This window comes from Cryptotermes secundus, unplaced genomic scaffold (genome assembly GCF_002891405.2).
Source record: "Cryptotermes secundus unplaced genomic scaffold, Csec_1.0 scaffold446, whole genome shotgun sequence".
Classification (NCBI taxonomy): Eukaryota; Metazoa; Arthropoda; class Insecta; order Blattodea; family Kalotermitidae; genus Cryptotermes; species Cryptotermes secundus.
Window position 1 is genome coordinate 633955 of NW_019731271.1, and position 11859 is coordinate 645813.

Here is an 11859-nt window from a genome sequence, read left to right on the forward strand (position 1 = left end):
GCCTACCTCCATGAACTTCTCCATTCATTTCGGTTTTTCTAGATCTTACACATTCGGTAGGACTCCTTGGGTGGGTGATCAACTCGTCGCAAGGCCTCTACCTGTATACAAACACAGAAAAACGCACACACACAAACTAAACATCCATGACCTGAGTGGGATTCGAACCCAATATCCCGGTTTCCAAGCCAGCGAAGATAGTACATGCCTTAGACCGCTCGGAGTAGACATAATCGTATAGACCTATCTCACAGTTTACTTGAAGGCCGTGTGAAACCCACGGAATGTACGTATATCAAGATAGCGAATCTACAACGCGAGAGTCGAAAGTCAAGAATACGAATTATACAGCTCCTCATGATGCAAGCCTAATTGTCTTCATCCCGCTACAACTACGTCTCTTCTAGCTCCAAATATTTTCGTTATCAACCTTTTCTTCAACGGCTTGAATCTATGTCTTTTCTTTAAGGTAAACGACAAAATTTCACATCAATACAAGAAAATATACAGAATAATAGGACACTTACACAAAGGCTAATAGGGAAGTTACACATGAACGTATTTAGGCCAGCTCTTACTTATGTTCCAGCCGTTGAAAGATACGTAATGTTTAAGGCAGTATGAACTGATGGATTTCTATAACATTTGGTACTAACATCATGCCGCTAGAAGCCACCCTATAACTATACTCTTACTTTCTACCAACATGGCGGCTGTTAGAATTTACAGACCGGGAGAAATACAAGTATATGGCCACTTAACGTAGATTCCTGTGAGTTTATCCGGTAAGAAGAAGACAAAAACAGGGTGAAGAGTGAAACTCATATTTTACTTTAGGCATTGATGGCGAGACGAATTAACGATTCATTACAACTGTTTGGCAATTCTGGTAGCAGAATTTGTATTTCCGTTACTGCTTTAACCTAAACCCGTCTCGTGACGTGATCGTGACCTGGCTCCTGCCTTCCCCAGCATCGCAACCTATCTTCCTGAGATCCTTCTTATTAACGTTGCCGTCTAACCTTCTTCCCGGTCTATAACACTATTAGATTCCGTAGTTCACGAAGTTCCTTCTAATGTAGCAACCCATCCCAAACTGCCAAATCTAAATGTGTTTCTGTGTATGATCTACATACTGTCTCTCTACGAATCCCCCCTCCGACCCTCTTTTGAATGTCTGAACCATTTTTTATATTTTTTTTTCCAAATTCTTGTAATGTGTTTCCTTACCCCAAAGTAAAAGCCCATGTTCATGTCCGCATAAAATATTTGAAGAAATTGTTTTGTGCGGCCACTTCTGGCCTATTGTACCAGCCCCGGATGATAGGTGAGGGTGATTGTGGAGCAATTGGTGGAATGAAGATTGGCAGGAGAAACCGAAGTACTCGGAGAAAAACCTGTCCACCACAAATCCCACTTGACCAGAGCTGGGATCGTACCCGGGCCGCCACGGTGGGAAGCCAGCGACTAACCGCTTGAGCTATGGCGCGGCTCTGGGCCTACATTTTAATCTCTAATGTTTTGCAAAATTAGTTATAGTTTCGTTTCGAGAAAGAGATCTGTATTATCCACATGGATCTTCCGAGCGTAGCGAACAACAAACCCGCCCCCCTTCCGTATCAAATTACGAATTTGTTTACCTGCAATCCGCGGATAACCACATGATTACCATTAAACGACCTTACTCATCAGTGACTGGGAAGACTGGTGCAAGCTTACATTTTGAAATATTTCTCCACGGGGTGCCCCGTGATGGGACATTACGTGTCTCTCGCCAGGAGCACGTTGAGAAGCTGCTGTCAAAGTGAGACCATGCCCATAGGACAATTTTTAACTTGTCAATCGGTATTCGACTTTATATCAGTAATAAGCGACATCAATATAGTTACCACTGACATTTATATTACCTTTGACATAAACATCCCACGAAAGAAGCTTTGTCGTTGTGATTGGTATTGAAAGTCTCTGAATGGTCAGACGTTTGAAATATCAAAACTGAAAGTTGTGATGACGTCCATGCAGATTATTATCAGGGCCACCCACAGATGCGTCCGTCAAATTTGGCTTTGGTTTGTTGCAAGTCTTTGTCTATTTCCAAGAGTAGGTAAGAAACAATATATGACAGGTTCTGTGGTCTTCATTTCCGATGCCCAATCCTCTCCTCTCACCGCAGCCCTGTATCTCTCTTTCACCCCTAACTTATATTTAAACAGAATGTATNCGAACAGAGACAAAGTTAAATATGAAATTTAAGCGACTTTCTGATTGACTACAGGGTTTAGATTCGAATGAAGCAAAGTTTATGCTCTGGAAGGAAATTATGGGTTATGAGAAATTATGTCAAAATACGAATTCGAACTGTACACATGAGATTTCTTAGTTGTTAGCGGTAACCTTAAGGTACAGACTGCAAAATATAGACATACACTAGAAAAATATGTGATTTGGTTCATCCTGGTCCGTCACACTAGCAATATTGTAAAAGCTTATCAACTCCGTTCAGTACGATAATTTTTCCTCCTTTTCAATCTTTCATCCGTTACATGTTTCGGTCTGAGAGACCATCTTCAGAAGGATATATCAATAGAGGCGGAAATACTATCACAATGTGATTGGTCAATATTAATACATATATACAGTATCACCATAATGCTATGAGTACAGAACCTGATCCTTTAACAACTACAGCGTTGTACATGAATATATTAAAAGATTTATAAATTATTATAATTAGTTGTTTACAAGTGTGGTTTAAACAGACTTTGTTAAAATATTAGAACCAATTTGGTTCGTGTCCTTCTGAAGACGGTCTCTCAGGACAAAACGTGTTAAGGATGAAAGATTAAAAAGGGGGGGGGGAAATATTAGTCACACTGGACGAAGCTGATAAGCTTTATAACTAGAAATACAGTTGGCAAACAAAACGAATATCCATTAAATTTTAAGGAACACGCAGATAGAATTGAAGCTAACATGATCCATGAAATCAGATGCGCAAAGGCCCATGCTTCCAGAAGAAATGACACTTAGGAAGACACTGAAGGTTCACAATAATCTGTGAATCTCGATTATACAGTCCTTGTGCTGGAGAGAGAATGCATACGTTCTATCTCCACACATTTTAGATCATGATATTGAATTAAGATCAGGAGTCACATTTTGTGATCACTTCGCTGCTGGCAATAGAGCCCCCTGTACCCCCTGTACCCCCTGGGTAGGAAGTTAGGGTGGAGGAGGATGGCTGAGATTCTCATCTTCGTGTCGCAGATATCTGCCCCTTCCTGAAATCAAACCACGGTCGCCTAGCCAGCCATCAATCCGTACACTGAGTGAGTTCCCCGGATTTTTGGAGTAACTATTGTGGGGTGTTTGGCAGTTTGAAAATATTTAGATTTGTTCACGATTAAAGATTGTCACTGGATAAAATTCAAAATATTTACTTTCCTTATTTAACAAAAAACGTAACATAGCCCATGGTGTACATATTTTTTTAAAAATGTGAATAATTTATTTTTATGCCTTTGAATTATGAGTAATTTTACATAAATATTTTGAGTAACAGGTACAAAATAATAATTCCCATGCTCATGGGTTGAGTACAAGAAAAGTTATCTCAACCACATCTACACATCGCTGTTTCCAAGATAATTTACTGAGTTGTGCTTCCTCAATCCATTCAAGAAAATTCCGGTACAGTACTTTAACACACGCTAGGATCACTTCTACCCATGCCCCTCTCAATTTAACATTAATAATCGTCTTCCTATTCGATGATACATGCATACAGCGCATGAAACTGAAGAGCGTCTCTCAAAGAAAGAAACATGTAAAAACAATTTAGGTTATTGAACGTAGCCTGTTTTCATCTCAACAGTCATTAGGCCGTAAGTGGGCATTGAACTTCTTCCAGCTGAAATGTAATTGTATACTGTGCTTAAAACATCTGTGAGGATGCGTCACTATTGGATGGTGACGTAGATAGCTACGTCATCGTTAGAAATATACTAGACACTATTTTGAACACACGATGGGGACCACAAACGCCATATTGCAGATCTTGTTGAACGCACAGGATTTTTCTTCCGTAAAGTTGCCTACTCGCCGGTCACGGTAGCCGAGCGGTCTAAGGCATGTACTGTCTTCGCTCGCTTGGAAACCGGGATCATGGGTTCGAATCCCACTCAGGGAATGGATGTTTAGTTTGTGTATGTGCGTTCTTCTGTGTTTGTGTACAGGTAGAGGCCTTGCGACGAGCTGATCACCCGCCCAAAGAGCCCTACCGAATGTGTAAGATCTAGAAAAACCGAAGTGAACGGAGAAGTTCATGGAGGTAGGCCTAGGCCCACTGGGGCTGTAGTGCCAAGGAGAAATAAAAGGTTGCCTACTCAAGGTATGACGTAACTTCAAATATGTTTTAAACAGGATGCATCTATTCGTGTGTACACTATCGCCGAAAGCTGGCGGCGCTGTGAACCCAGCCTGGTAAGTGCGGACACAGAGCGGAGATCATATTCACGTAACGTCCTTTCAGGACATCTACAAGGAAAACCTTCTGATGGTTTGAAGCAGTATGGAGCCGAATGTTCCTGCTGCGACATGGAAAGTTCGCAGCCGTCAGTCAGTCTGCACGCGTGTGGCCCCATTCAACACCACTACACGTGCTTTCCGGGAGACCGACTTAAAAAGAACTGGCCCTGGTGTCCACGTACATGGAAGCCTACATGAAGAACTTCTCTCCTTGACTACTCAATACGAAGTTAACTGCGGTAGAGCCGAACACTGACAGCAAGAGAGGCGTAAGGGACAAGCATGTTTGGATTGGACGAAAATTGGACCACATAACGACGATCTTTACTATTTACTGTGTTGGACACTGTCCATTGTCTGGGATATATGTAACTCACACAACGATTCGGACTCTACATTCGTTTCCGTCGCTAGCTAACGGTTCCAACTGAACTTCTCAAGACAGATTCCGATCCACAGAGTTAGACTGATTCAACTGCAGACATCATGTTGTGTCGAATGATGTGGGGAAAAGGCCAATGAAAAACTTTCGAAGGAAGTGGCCATGGCCTGTTTCAAGATATCATTCGGAGATTCGAAGAGGTTACGTTGGTAAAGCCTAACCTGGTCGCTGTGTTTGGAAAGACGGACGGCCGGGTCCTTGAAGTACCAAAATGTAGCACAATTATTGTAGCTTTTAAAACCTTTTGATTTAAACCGGCAGAGGTCTGAAGACCTATGCCTTAAGGCTGATAATTATATCTCTGACTGGAAGAATATACTTTGAAGAACCAACGCTACCAAGTAAAAACACAAATGGACAGGTAGAGGTTCATTCAATTTTGGAATGCAAAGAATTTTTAAGAGCGAGCTTTGATATCCTGTATCCTTCATTAGCATTAATGTTAATTTATTACTGAGACAGATCTAGTATTACACATCTAATCATAGTGTACAGAGCCAGAAAATGCTTTTTCTCACACTTCGCTAGACATTCACAATACAGAAATTATGTTCCAAACGAAAGGTGTAGATATCAATGAAGTCTGCATTTTAAGCTTACACCACAGGTCGTTCAGAAAAAACTGACCAATTCTGACAATCTTTTTTTTTCCTTGGCACTACAGCCCCAGTGGGCCTAGGCCTACCTCCATGAACTTCTCCGTTCACTTCGGTTTTTCTAAATCTTACACCTTCGGTAGGACTCCTTGGGTGAGCGATCAGTTCGTCGCAAGGCCTCTGCCTGTAGACAAACACAGAAAAACGCACACAAACATCCATGCCCTGAGTAGGATTCGAACCCACGATCCCGGCTTCCGAGCGAGCGAAGACAGTGCACGCCTTAGACCGCTCGGCTACTGTGACCGGCAGTGTATAAGAATAATATATAAGAATTCAGTTCGTACCTCACAGGAAACAGATCCGAAACCACGATCCCGGCTTCCGAGCGAGCGAAGACAGTGCATGCCTCAGACCGCTGGGCTACCGTGACCGGCGACAGACAATCTTTAGTATACGAAATTTCGAGTTATTAGGCTTTAGCTCATTTGCATTACCTTGAATCAATAGGTGTTGTATTTGTAATTATATAAAAATTCATGCACAAAATTCTTTCTGTACCGCAGGTTCGGAGATGAAACTCGCGAACAGGAGGACGCAGTCTTCCTATTATGCTTTTGTTTTATGCACTTCGTGAAGACCACTAGGTAAGTCAAATTTCAAAGTGTCAGTCTTCCAGTTTCACACATACAACGTCCAACAAAGCCACGTCGGATCTTCTCTGTATTGTTACGTGTTAGGGGTTAACGTCACTAATAACTGTGGATTATAAATTTGATGATTAAATTTATTTGACGTCACTATTACAATCACACTCGGTTATAACAGTTCACACATTTTTTGTGTTCTCTCGTATTCTGGTTCCTCTTCCGACTTCACTTCTGACCTGACGGCTTCTCAACTGGCCTCCTTTTATTCCTGCTAGGCGGCTGGGATAGGAATCGCCTTCTTGAAGTGTTCTGTTTTCTCATATCCGTTGTAACAGTCTGTTTTAGAAGTCGTTACTGTGCAACCTACGATTCGTTGCTGTGGTTAACAGCTTTCAACAGCAAAACAGTGAGCCATAGTAACTATAACCGTTGCGTAGCAATGGATGCCTATTCTTGTAGTGCCTTTTAAGACGTTCGTTCAGCAGTTGGGTGGCAATGGGCGACTGGCTCCGACTCCAATAATCCGGCTTTTAGGTCGCGCGCCACAGTATATTTGGTGCAAGTTAATTTCAATACGTCCGCTTTAACTCCATGTTTCTTACCAGCACTACAACTCATTAATAGTTAAAACTTCGTACATCCCACAATTTACATTTAGAACCTATATATAGTGTGGTCCATGGCGCGTACGGTTACAAATGGACCACTAGAACACGGGGATCGGAGATTTGAATCATTTTGAAATATGGATGCACTACAGGCTATGTGAACTTCCATGTATACAGGTATAGACTTTGCGACAGGCCGATCCCGCTTCAAAGGAAGCCTACCAAACGTCTAGGAAGTTTAATGATTTATAAATAATTTTCAGACAAAGAAATCCTATGGCGTATTTCGCGAGAGCTCAAGAATGATGTTCTTGGCAGCAAGAATATGGCGTATTTTCGACACTTACGACATTCTTGAACCAATATGTTGATACCGAGAGCTTCCACACGAGCAAGACCACGTATAGAGAGCCCATAGGAGTTCCGCAGCATGACGTCATCAACACCGTTAAACAAGATCAGTACATATATTAAATAAAAAAACTGCACAATACAAAACTTCTAACACGCATGTAGACTCCTATAGAAAACTCAGCATTGCATATTAAAAACAATTTTGTTGGAAATATTGAGGGGGGGGGAACAAGGAATGAAGCCATGATGTTATTGCCTTTCAAAACTGGTGATCCGTTTGAAATTTATTTGATCTGCTTTATTTCACAGAAATATAAAAGCATATGGTATGTTTTAAATTCGTTTAACTTCTGGTTGGTCACAGCAGGACAATTTAGATTCATGCTATGGTTTAAAAATAACATTTGTTGAGCTGCAGTGTAAAATTCGACGAACGACGAACCTTGCAGCATATAACTGTAAACAAAAAGAACTGAAAAACCAGTAACAGTGAAACAAATTTAATGGAAATGCACGAGGTAGAAGTAACAGCCTCTAAACTGCATCAGATGGTATAAATAGTATCTAGAACACATACCTTGCCACACTGGCCATTGGTCACGATGTTCATTTATTTGTTGTTGGTCGAGTTACTACACTGCATTTGTAAGTTACATTCACGAAGAATTAGTGAACAGACTACATACCATACTACACAAACTACGTATTTTTCCCTCTTAGCTCATATTTCTTATTTCGAAACAAAATGTAATAAGGGAGGATTCGCAGACACACAGATACAAAGCCAGCATGATGATGGCATTAGCCTACTTTAGGAATTAGGCTAAAAATTGAAGCATGCTCATGCAATCACCATGCTGTGTGCCTCTGTATTCCCCCTCCCACTAACCAATGAATGCCTGAACCAATCCTTATGACGGTACATGTATCATGGCACCTGAGCCCATCTCAAAGGCGTATTCCATAAATCCCTCTCATCAGTCTGTGAATATCCCGCTACAGTCGCTTGGCAAAGTCTCGGCAAAATAGTTACCGCGGCAAGGAATACACACGCAACAATAGAATAATTGTTCGGCGCATCGTTTTCTATGCGGTCCGTGTCATATCAAAGGAATGGAGGCGACTACTTCTTCCCTCATGAGAATGAACATGTTCGCAGTATAGGACTAGGCGAAGCCAGACATAGAAAATATAAGAGGCTTAAACTTGGCGGTGGTCAAGGTTACGACTGTTCAAATGACTAAGTTGTCGTTGTATCATAAGATATGTAAGTTAGGCATGATCTGCTCTGTAAAGCCTGTACTGACAGAGGACTTGTGTGTAGTGCAAATGGAAGAATTTTCAATAACATGTTATATGTGCGAAATATACATTTGACGAAAGGCCAAGTGTATTCTTAAGAGACAACCCCATCTTCTCTTCAGAAAGGATGCTACATACGGACTATTGCCGTAAAGTTCAGTTGGAAAAAGAATCTCTGGTCGTGGTCCTCAAGGTGCCTGACGCCAAGACGAACTGATTGGTGGTAAACCGCCCGTCGTAAAGTAACTCTGACTCTGGCTAGTTCTTCCCAGAACTTATTGTATTTCACTGAATGTAGGCTATGTCACGTCGAACAAGAAGACACTACGAATGAGCCCTTTGGGGTGGCATACATTGCCTTTACGAACGGCGTCTCTCTACATCCTAGATACACGCAATACAGTTTAATTCGAGAGAACATGTGCTATATAGCTGCATAACAATGGGAACTTGGGAATGGTATTCGATAGAGCTTACTCTAGAGAAATTATTATATTCATTTATGTTTTCTCAAAATCAACAGGTTTTATGAACACGTCCTTCAAGATATTGCATATAGCTTACGGATATCTATAATTTTTATTCTGTATCCATAAAAATAGCCTGATGTGGATCATTAAGCCATTATTGAAAAGTTTACACATACAAAATAGGTTGGAGACCGAAAGAGCCATGCTGGAGTTCTCGTTCAACACACAGGATTTCTTGTTCGCAAGGTGTGACGTCAAGACACTTCTCTACCACACAGAGATACACCCAAAACTGAATTTAATTCAATGAGTAATATGGATACTAAAGAATAAGGTTAATTAAACTCACATATATAGGTGTTACAAGACCCGCCTAAAACGATTCAAACGTAATTAATGTAGGGTGATTAGTGAATGTAGTGGAAAAGATGTGGAAAGCGGCCCTGGTCTAATTTGTGGCGTTACTTCGACATTAAACTAGAGGGACGGAGGAAAACCACAAATAGCTTCAGTCTATATAGTTCGTGTCCCACCCAAGATTCGAATCAGGCACCTCCTGATATAAATTAGAAAGGTTATTATTTGAGCCAGCTTAATCAATAAGTAGAGACTAAAATGGGTCAACAAATCACTTGAAAACATTTCGCGTAATTCCCTACACCCGCGCTGGCCTATGTAATTACGTAAGTGGTTTGAGAAATGAATTATGGAGAGACATACCTCATTTTCGCATAACCTCCATTCACCTAACGTAAAGATGGCATTAAGAATTAACACTGCTGTATAGACCGCACATAAATTGAGCTTAGATATCACTAAAATATAATGAGTAAATTACTTATAATTCAGCAATCAAAAGCATTCCCACATATTCAGCGCGTAAAATTGAATATGCTGATAAATTCTGACAACCAATATCAGAAACTGTATAATGTGTTAATGACATATTATTTTCATGCCACACACTTCATACAAAAATATGAATATAATGTTAGATTTCAACATTATAGAGTTTCTGTAATGTTAATATCCCTTATTCTGAGTCAAATCAACGGCCTCAAAATATTACCCAATTCTTCATTTTCCCTTGAACAGCTTGGTTATGCTCTTTTGTATCCTTTCCTGGAACATGTACTGACATTCTCTCTGCTCTCTGTGACTGCATTACTTTCAACACACTTTCATTTTAAAACCAAAATATGCCGTCCTTCTGTGGTCAGTGGAAAGATGGTGACGGGCCCTTATGATGCATGGCTGCGACAACGCAGACACTGAACCACTCTTCACCATACATGCAGGCAAAGAACCTGAATGCTATACAAATGGGTCCTGAACTCTAGAGTAAAAAAGCAGGGATTGAGCAGATGGTATAGCTGCTTGTTACGGGTTGGACAACCAAGGGGTCGGAGTTCGAGCACCGGTAGGTTCTAGAACTTTCTCTTCCCCACGTCGTCCAGACTAGTTCTGGGGCCCCACCCTCCTAATCAATTGGTATCGTGGGCTCTTTCTCCGGGGCTAAAGAGACCGCAGCGCGAATCTGACCACTCACTTCAAACTAGCGCCGAGGTCCAGATATGTGGATCTGCACATGCAGTCTCACATACGTCTGCATGGTTTAATGCTTAACTAGTTAAGCACGGGGACAACTTTATCTTTTATCCTGCCGTAAGACACGAGCATCGAACAATATGCTTGACACCAACACTTGGAAAAACACTCATTGCTGCAATTTAATATGTAGCAGTAGTTTTCCCAGTCTGGAATCTGCCTAAAATTCCTGAAACATTAAGAAACCATTACATGAAGGCTGAAAGCCTGAACAGTTTGACAAGAAATGTTTCTATGCAATATACGTAAATACGTTTTCCACGGCAACCAAAACATGCTCCCGCGTCAACAATACCCTAGCTATCTTTAGGCAACAGAAAAATTTACACATCACGCAACAATGGAGGAATTTTGGCTACATAACGAGAACCAAGGGTTCGAGTTATTTACAGCCCGTGTGGAAGCCCGTTCGAGTACCTCCACTGTAGCTCCGCGAGTAGTATGGAACGACCAAAAGGAACCCAGTGCCTGGTAGCTTAACTGGGTCACCCTGTTCCTTGGAGATGCTTATACGAGGGCTTGACACTCCAAGCTGGGGGAGTCTCGAATCTGGGTCAGTAAAGTTTGGTCATGATTCCCGCGGGACACGGACCCGACAATGGCTCAACTAGCAAGGATCCACAGCAATGGTAAACGACAGACCTATCCTCTCTTCAGAGAGGATGTTACATATGGACTATTACCGCAAGGGTTTAGTTGAAAAAGAAACCCAATGGTCATGATCCTCAAAGGGCTTGTTGCAACGACGAACTGATTGGCAGTAAACCGAAAGTAATAAAGTAACTCTGAGTTACTTGTGTCGATGGAAGTTGAGTCAGTTCACAGACAGTTAAGTCAGCTAATCAGGGTTTGATTGGATTTTGTGATCTGAACGAAACGTATTTTGGACTGTTTTTAAGGACATAAAAATTCAATCAAGATAAAACTCGGACCATATACTTTTCTCAGGCTTAGGTCCCCAGCTCCCTGAGGCTGGCCGGAAAATCACCTCCATCACGTAAAATATCTAGGTATATTATTTGACAAGATGATTGCATGGACACTGCATATAGAAAAGAAACCAAGGGCTTCTGAACACTTATTAGATTCTACCCATTCAAAAGTGAGCGTCAGGATGTTACATACGGGATATGACCGCGAGGGTTCAGTTGGGTGGGGAGGGGGAATCTCTGGTCGTTTAAGTTTCAAGGGGCCTGAGGCCAAGACGAAGTGGTAAACCGCGATTCGTAAAGTAACTCTGGCTTTGGAGTTACTTAGATCCCGTGTGGAGGCGGGTTAGAATACCTCCAACATACAACCTGG